The sequence below is a fragment of the Triticum dicoccoides genome, chromosome 2B (assembly GCF_002162155.2).
Source record: "Triticum dicoccoides isolate Atlit2015 ecotype Zavitan chromosome 2B, WEW_v2.0, whole genome shotgun sequence".
Lineage (NCBI taxonomy): Eukaryota > Viridiplantae > Streptophyta > Magnoliopsida > Poales > Poaceae > Triticum > Triticum dicoccoides.
In genome coordinates this window covers 384502101-384510258 of record NC_041383.1, presented here as the reverse complement: position 1 = coordinate 384510258, position 8158 = coordinate 384502101, and the positions used below count along the sequence as shown (strand labels likewise).

Below are 8158 nucleotides of genomic sequence, written 5' to 3'. Positions count from 1 at the left end.
ATAAAGAATAGAAAACAAAGAGCCTTCTTTCCTTCGAATTTGGATCTTGACATGTCGGTTGTTTTTAACCGTAGGCATCTCGCCAGGAAGTTGGTGGGCTCATCATGAATTAGGTCGGGGTGGCTGGTGGTTTCGGGATCCCGTAGAAAATGCGTCTTTTATGCCTCGGGTATTAGCCACAACTCATATTCATTCAGTAATTCTACCCCTTCTTCATTCTTGGACCTCACTTCTGAATATTTTGACTCTTCCATGCTGTGTCTTAGGAACCTTTTCAATACGGTCCGGATTGCTAGCTCCAGTTCATAGTTCTGCTACAGACGATACACGAGGAAGATTTTTATGGCGGTTCTTCCTTCTAATTACATGCATATCTATGACTCTTTTTTACCAGATGAAGCAGGAGGCATCGGTCCGTAGAACCTATAAAAAAGAGATGGTTGTGGCGCGAAGTACTCTTGTGCACCTACGTCACTCGGCTCGCGTGCAACCCCGCCCCATTATGTTATGTTATGGAAGAATTTAGCTTCTTGCTAGGCTGGTTATTCAGAACTAGCAACTGGCTGCCAGATTTTGTCCCGTCCGTAGCGCTTCGTAAGTCACTCTGGCGTGGCTCTGCTGGATACTTCTGATCAATAGGAATAGGAGGAAAAAAAGCTTATGATGAGCATCTATTGGAGTCGATCATTTCCAAAATCTAATTCTAGTTTCTTATTATGTAGTGGAAATGCCACACAATCTTTAGTTTTACGCTTACGCTTAAGGGAAATCATAACATTAACATTTCTATATTCGAATTTGAGATATATATATACCGGACCTGAGTAGTAAGTGTTGACTCATGCGAGTCACTCCTTCTTCGCTTTGACTTCTTGGCTGGCTTGATGCTCAGTCTGGCCAATGGGATGACCCACTTTTCTCTACTTTGTTTAGCTTTGCGAATGAGAAAGGTTCTTTTAGGCGACTTCGAACCCCATATTCATACCACTTTCCCACCTATGTATTATTTTTTTAAAGAAAACCGTAGGAATCTCTTCGAGGGTAGTAGGTCGGGGGAGCACCTTCCCTTTGCCTTATGGGACCCTCGATCATACTCTTTTCTGATAGCCAGAAAGGAATGACCTAACTTACCACTGAGTAGGCGCCCTTTTTCTTTTCCTTCTAAACTAGCTACTCTCGCTCTACCAATTCGTACTGAACTTTCACTTTCATTTATTTCATTTATAGGCAGGCTTGATTTTTCGATTTGATCTCTAGTAAAACTAAGACCGGAGCTTGAAGCCACGACTCTTTTTCCTGAAGAAGCCTAACTTCAGCATTTTTATACGATTTTCTGGCTATCATTTGCCTTTAATTAAAATATGATAATCTTCGGTTGGTAGAAGTGAGTCCGGATCTCCCTCTTTTCCACTAAACCATTTCATTTCTATATGAAAATAAGAGATGCTTCTAGGGACAATCAAGATCACTAGGAAAGAGCTGAGTTAAAGTGGCACTCACTTGATTAAAGGGTTTTGTGTGTACTGACTGATCTAAGTGCAGAACCATTCAAGAAACGTAATTGAAAGAAAGAAAGAGCGCTATTCTTCTTTAGTTAGGTACTGCCATCAATGAGTTTGCTAAGAAAGACCCCGGTGGAATATTTAGCCTGCTTACTAACTTATAGGCTTCAGAGGGGACCCTTTCTCGCCCAGCCCTACCTACAGGGAGTGTAGGATTTCGTTCGCAACTCTTTTTCCTAGAAATCTCAATCCAGCGAGTCACTATTCTTTTTCTCAAACAAGAAGCTGACAAAGAGATCCATCCATTTGATTTTCCCAAGAGACTGGTTTGATTCCACCAGAGTCTCTCTTAGCGCATAAGTAGAAATTCATTCCGATTAGCATGAAAACCATTCTGCAAGATATCAAGAAATTCTTTAAATAAGTCATCATTCATTAGCGCGTACTTTTTTTTGATTCAACAAATGCAAGTTCGTCTTCGTCTAATTTGTCAATGGGAAAACGAAATCATGGGTGGAGGAAGAGGCTGTGATCGATAAAGGGGATGATGATGACTTCCATCTTTCTATGGATTTTCTCTCATTATAAATCGAAAGATCAGGTCAAAGCCTTCCAAACCATCCACTGGATTTTCATGTTCGTAAGGGAGGAATATGTGTGTGTCTGTATGAATCTCTGACCGCACAAAATCTCCATAGCCAATTTTCCAAATTGGATTATGAAATCAAAGCAGCTTTTGGTACTAATCTTATTTCAAACAATCCAGGAACTTCCATAACATTGGCGTGATTCAGTTTGAGCAACAGATCCTGACGTAATACATCTTCATAATGAAAATGGAGTGAAAACATCATGGATTTTCCGCCTTTTTTGAGAATGAGCACTGTGAACTATCCGCTTCAAAAAGGATAGTTGATCGAACCGAAACCAACGTCAAGTACGAGTTATTAAGCGCCGAATCACAAAAAGTGTACTTCCTTTGCACTTGATGTAGGATTTACCTATTAATATGAAGTTCACTCTTCTGCTGACTTGAGTCCAGAAGGGAAGTGACTGATTTCCAATTCTTCTTTGCTAGCGCTTGACTCCTGTGGAATTCCATTAACAAGCTTAAAAGAAAAAGCCAAGGTTAACCCTAGATTTATGGTTAACCTTGGCTTTTTGGAGTGAAAATAAGGAGGGACTTGTGATTGGTTTTCTACAGGGAAGAAAGATACCAAGCCGGGCAACTTCCCCTACTAACTACTGAACACAAAAGCCAAGGTGACCCAGAACAATTATTTCACTTATTTCTAGTTTAAGAAGGACCTTGTGCGTGGTTCATGACTCCCGGTGCTTGGAGATGCGGTTCACTACAGCAGTGGTAAGAAAAGCAAGAAAACAGGTATCAAGAGATGGAAGTGAAAGAAGAACTGTTGATCGACCGGTGGTTTGGGTCTTGCCTTTTAGGATTCGGATTCCTATTGAATTGACTTTGCCTTTGCCGAGGAGCAGAAACTGAGCCCTTTGATTTGATACAGTGAGTGACGTTACGAGCATGCTTGAATTCCATATCCATAGCTGTCAAAATGACATTAGTAGGATCATCGGTCGGGAGTCAAGTCAAGGGAGTGAAGTTGAGGGAAAAGCTCTTTCTCTCCAAGTTTGAGCACTGGCCTAAAACTGGATCAAAGATTGGAATCTGGAATCCAAGTCTGTTCTTTCTTATACGAGTTTATTTCTTAGTAGAGTAATGTTTCCCTTTCCTTGACTGTCTTCCCGGAGAGATTCCTTGATTTCGGTATTTCACTACTCTAGTTGGAGTAACGTCCCTTGCTATCTTCATTCTGACCTTGCCCTAGCAGCGCACAGTGACAAATCGAGTTTAGGTTCTGATCTGGCTCGTACACTAAACCTTACCAGTAGCTCTTGCTCTTGCAGCAACTGTTGCACTACAAGCACAAGCTATTCTTCTAACTTGCTTGAGACACTGATGGACCTTGACACGCTGATGGAACAATGCGGCCGACTCACTCACTTGCCGCCCTTTAGTAGGAATCTGAAGAGGAAGGAGCCTTAGCTGCTTCTATTCTATGCAATTCTCTTCTCATCCCTGCACCTGCTCGGCACATAAACTAACAATCCTGCTACTTCTCCTTACAACAGCTGCTGAAGCTGAGAGGCTAGGGGACTCGGGTCAGGGCGGGATGAGTGCTGCTATATGGTTTGAACCCTCTATCTGTAGATCATTCCTTTTACTAATTTCTAGCTTTTCGGAGGCACAAGTAGTTGATCACTTAGACGTACGAGATTCTGAAAGGATTGTTCTCTCTAGGCACATCTTAGGAAGGATTCCGTGTCCCTCCAACTCCATCCATTGGGCGGCGTCTTTTCATCCGGAGAAGCTGTCGAAGCGATAGCCATGTCTGATCCCCGTATCTGTGAAAGAGCAAGGTCTTCCTAGTGGAGTCTAGAAAAGATTAGCATCAATATCATAACCACTTATTTATATTCAAAGATTTCCTGTTATGGATCCTGAATATTGTTCATTATGTAAAACTGCCCAGGAGTGGTCTACGTTAACCTATTATGACATTTAATATAAATTTGGGGTTATAGTAGAAACTGACAATTACAAATATCTTCATTATTTTTGACTAAGCTATGAGTGTGCAGCCTTCACTCGCACACTTCATTAATATTCCTGATAAAATATTAGACGGTTATTATTATTCCGAATGGTTTCTCGAAATCCAGGTTTATGTACGACATGCTCTTTCCTTCCTTCATTCGGTGACGCACAGAGGTGGCAGAGTCTTGTTCCTGGAGTCGCTCACAACTTTTGGGAGCACTGAGATCCTGAATAAGATGCTGCACGAATTGGCTGAGGTGTTGGGAGCCCCCAATAGACAAGGACGATGCGGAAAGGGATGATGGGAAAGTGACAAAACTGGACTTCGACTCGTTTAAAAAGAGTTGTAGCCGTACGGAATTCCAATTGGAATGGACCCATCTCATGATACAAGTTACCCTGCATTTCTTTCTATTCCTGTTTCGCTGGGCAATTCTAGTTTTTGTTATGATGATCTCATGGATAGTAGTATTGAGTTCTATAAACAGATTGATAGTAGGTTTTAAGATAGCTTAGCCCTTGCTATGATTCAATTTGTATTGGAGAAGAGGGGCGCCAACCCTATGGGGAATGTAGCTATGCTGTACTTCTTCCTACTAGCTACGGTGCAGCACCTGTTCCTAGCTACGATGCTGCTCCTGTCAAGGAATATAGCTTATGGTGAAGTTAACGGAAGACAAATTCAAGGTCATCGAAAATTACCTATCATCTATAAAACAAACATATTAGTAAAGTAATCGACCCGAGTCTAACCAATATAGCCTTATTTCATGATATTATTTATCAAAACTCAATAATAGTTTATCAAAAGAATTATCCAGGGCTTACCAAATCTATATTATCACATACTCCTTCCGTTCCTTTATGTAAGGTGTATTATTTTCGGCACGATGATCAAGACACATAATTATAAACATGATAGGACAAAATTACCCTTGGCAAATTTGTTGGTTAGTGGCAAGTAAATCAGTTAGTCTAGGAAACTAAGATATACATGCAATCGAGAAAGAAATACTTTCCTTCTTTTGCTACAAGGAGAGATACAGACAATCAGGAGAGAGATACTTTCCTTTTTTCTGGAGGGCTAACAAGGGAATTATGAGAAATTAGAAGAACTGCACCTTACATTCTGAAATTTTATCAAAAAACAAATACACCTTATATAATGGAATGGAGGGAGTATAATTCAAGGATTATTATCTATATTATCTATATTATCTAATATAAATAAACATTATCAGGGAGTTCCGATCCTTTTGTTCGAAATTTCTTCGTTCGTACCGAACCGCTTGCAGAATCAAATCCAGTTCCACAAGATCCTATATCAGCTATACATCCTCCTTGCATTTATGCCGGAGATGTCGCCAGTGCTATGGGCTTTGAGTTATGTAGATCAAAAATGATGAATGGGATTGTGGCACTCCACTCGCCGTCAATGCGGAAGGATGCCGCCGAAAAGAATGGAACGCTGCTTCGCTCTGCTGGATGCGTCGGATCCCATATAAGAAGCTCGCTCTTTACCCGATCATTCAAACATTTTGTGGGCGGCGCGCCTGCTCTATTGTTGCATAGCAATAGAAGCCTGCTCATGCAGCTTCGGTGGCGCTTTTTCGCCTTCTCTTCGCTCTGGACAGGAGCGCTAATGGACACGGGGAGGGAGCAGGCGAAGCGTGTCGTTCATAATGGAAAGAAAGACACCACTACTTTGCCTCTTTGTTGGACCGCCGGCGCGAACACGGTGGTCTCTGACCAGGACCAAGAACCAATTCGAATTTGGATCTTGACATGTCGATTGTTTTTAACCGTAGGCATCTCGCCAGGAAGTTGGTGGGCTCATCATGAATTAGGTCGGGGTGGCTGGTGGTTTTGGGATCCCGTAGAAAATGCGTCTTTTATGCCTCGGGTATTAGCCACAGCTCGTATTCATTCAGTAATTCTACCCCTTCTTCATTCTTGGACCTCGCTTCTGAATATTTTGACTCTTCCATGCTGTGTCTTAGGAACCTTTTCAATACGGTCCGGATTGCTAGCTCCCGTTCATAGTTCCGCTACAGACGATACACGAGGAAGATTTTTATGGCGGTTCTTCCTTCTAATTACAGGCATATCTATGACTCTTTTTTACCAGATGAAGCAGGAGGCATCGGTCCGTAGAACCTATAAAAAGAGATGGTTGTGGTGCGAAGTACTCTTGTGCACCTACGTCACTCGGCTCGCGCACAACCCCGCCCCACTTTTTTTCCGTTGGATTGTGCTCCAGAGAATGGAATAGTAACACGCGCTCCCGAGAGGCGGCATTAGTTTATGGTACGAAAGCACGAGTCACTCCATAGAGTCTTTAGAGGCTCGCTTAGAAGGAATAAAGAGAAAAAAGCAACTGCAAGCGTTCGGGGCTTCTCCTTTTGAGACCACGAAAGCAGAGCTGGTTACGTCCATTGGGGAAAATTCCTAGTTTTGTGTGGGACTGCTTTTGTCTCTGGATGTCAAATGCCCCTTGACGGCCAAACGGGAGGCTCTCGAAAAGACGATAGAGGCCATCTTGAAATGCCAAGGGAAGCCCACAGACTCCCTAGCGTCTCTACTCGACCTAAAATGCGATCTCGAGGACCCCGAAAAACTCGAGACCGCTCTCCGTCCATATTTAGGACGGTTAGGGCGATTTTTTAAGAAATAAAAACCTTCTGTCGATTTATCCACACTTCCATTACTTCTAGAGGAAAGCTAACTGCTTGCTGGCTGGGAGATGTATGAGCGGTAACGTCCACATACGGCTCCGTGAGAAGGTGGACGGAAATGGCCTTGTTGTACATCACTCCCGTCTTCAATGGGGTCTGCTCTTTTTTTAGGAGAGTATGCCAATATGATCTTAATGAGGTGCAGGGCTTTGCATCTGACATTCGTTGGGCTTTCCTCTGCGGGAGCCCGCGTCCCGGCCTTTTTGTGCAATAAACCCCTCCGGCCGAAGACTAGTGATAGGTGGTCTCGCGGAGCTTTCGGAGAAGGGTAGCCTAGTGTGTAAGCACAGCAATGAACCGCGGCGAACCCTCAGACGACCCTTCTAAGATAAGGGGGGAGATCCCCAGTAGTGGTGACCCTTTGACTCTTCCCCTGACTTATATATGTACTGAATGCTCATACGGGAAAGTGAACTCCTGGGTCTGGAACCTGGGGGGTTGCTCCGATAAAAAATCCTTTCTTTCTCGTCCACTCTAGGGGGTGCGGACACACCTGCGCGGATTACAGGTGAGGGTTACAAGAATGGCGGGGAAGTGAAGAGTACCCGACGACATTCAGGGATGAATGTAGACCCATCGGGCGGGGATAATCATTCCGGTCCTGGGAGAGGTGGCGACACCAGTCTGAGCTGAGGGAAGCCAGCCAATTGAGTCACTGAAACGACCGCAGGAGGCGCACCCTAAGCCCAGCTTCTCAGAGCTTCTATTGCGAAATACGGCTTCCTTAATATCCAAATTTCAACAAGGGGGCTGGGCTGCTCGCCTTCATAGAAAGGCGACCGGGCCTAGATTAGATGTTCGCCTTTTTATAGAATAGAAAGAGAAGGTAAAGGGGGGGGGGGGTTGGAGATTCTTTCAAGAATGCATGGCTTCCTCCTATTCCGCTTCAACAGAAGCCCTTAAAATCCTGCTGCTATGGCAGCAAGGGTTATCCATTTCATAGGCGAGAGTGGGGGAGAAGCAAGCCGAACCTATGATCGACCCGGACACGTCAAAAATCCTCAGCGCCGAGAGAAAGACGAGATTCAGTAAGTAATTCAGTGAGTGCTTTCTTTTATAAGAAGAGCGTCGGCTTGGAAGAAGAAAATGAAATACGAACAACCACGCTGGTTGTAATAGATCGACTTGAATGCGTCTTCTTGCTCCAGCATTCAAGTTCCATTTCAAGGGAGGACGACGTACCATGATACTTTCTGTTTTGTCGAGCCCTGCTTTGGTCTCTAGTTTGATGGTTGTACGTGCTAAAAATCCGGTATGGACGATTCAACTAGATCCATATTTTGAAATTAGTACCAAATAAATAGAGTTTC

At 43.5% G+C, this 8158-nt stretch overlaps 1 pseudogene; it reads right to left on the bottom strand.

Moving 5' to 3' along the window:
* Positions 1-6622: 6622 nt before the first annotated feature.
* LOC119363794 lies at positions 6623-7403 on the bottom strand (annotated as a pseudogene).
* Between the last annotated feature and the right edge of the window lie 755 nt (positions 7404-8158).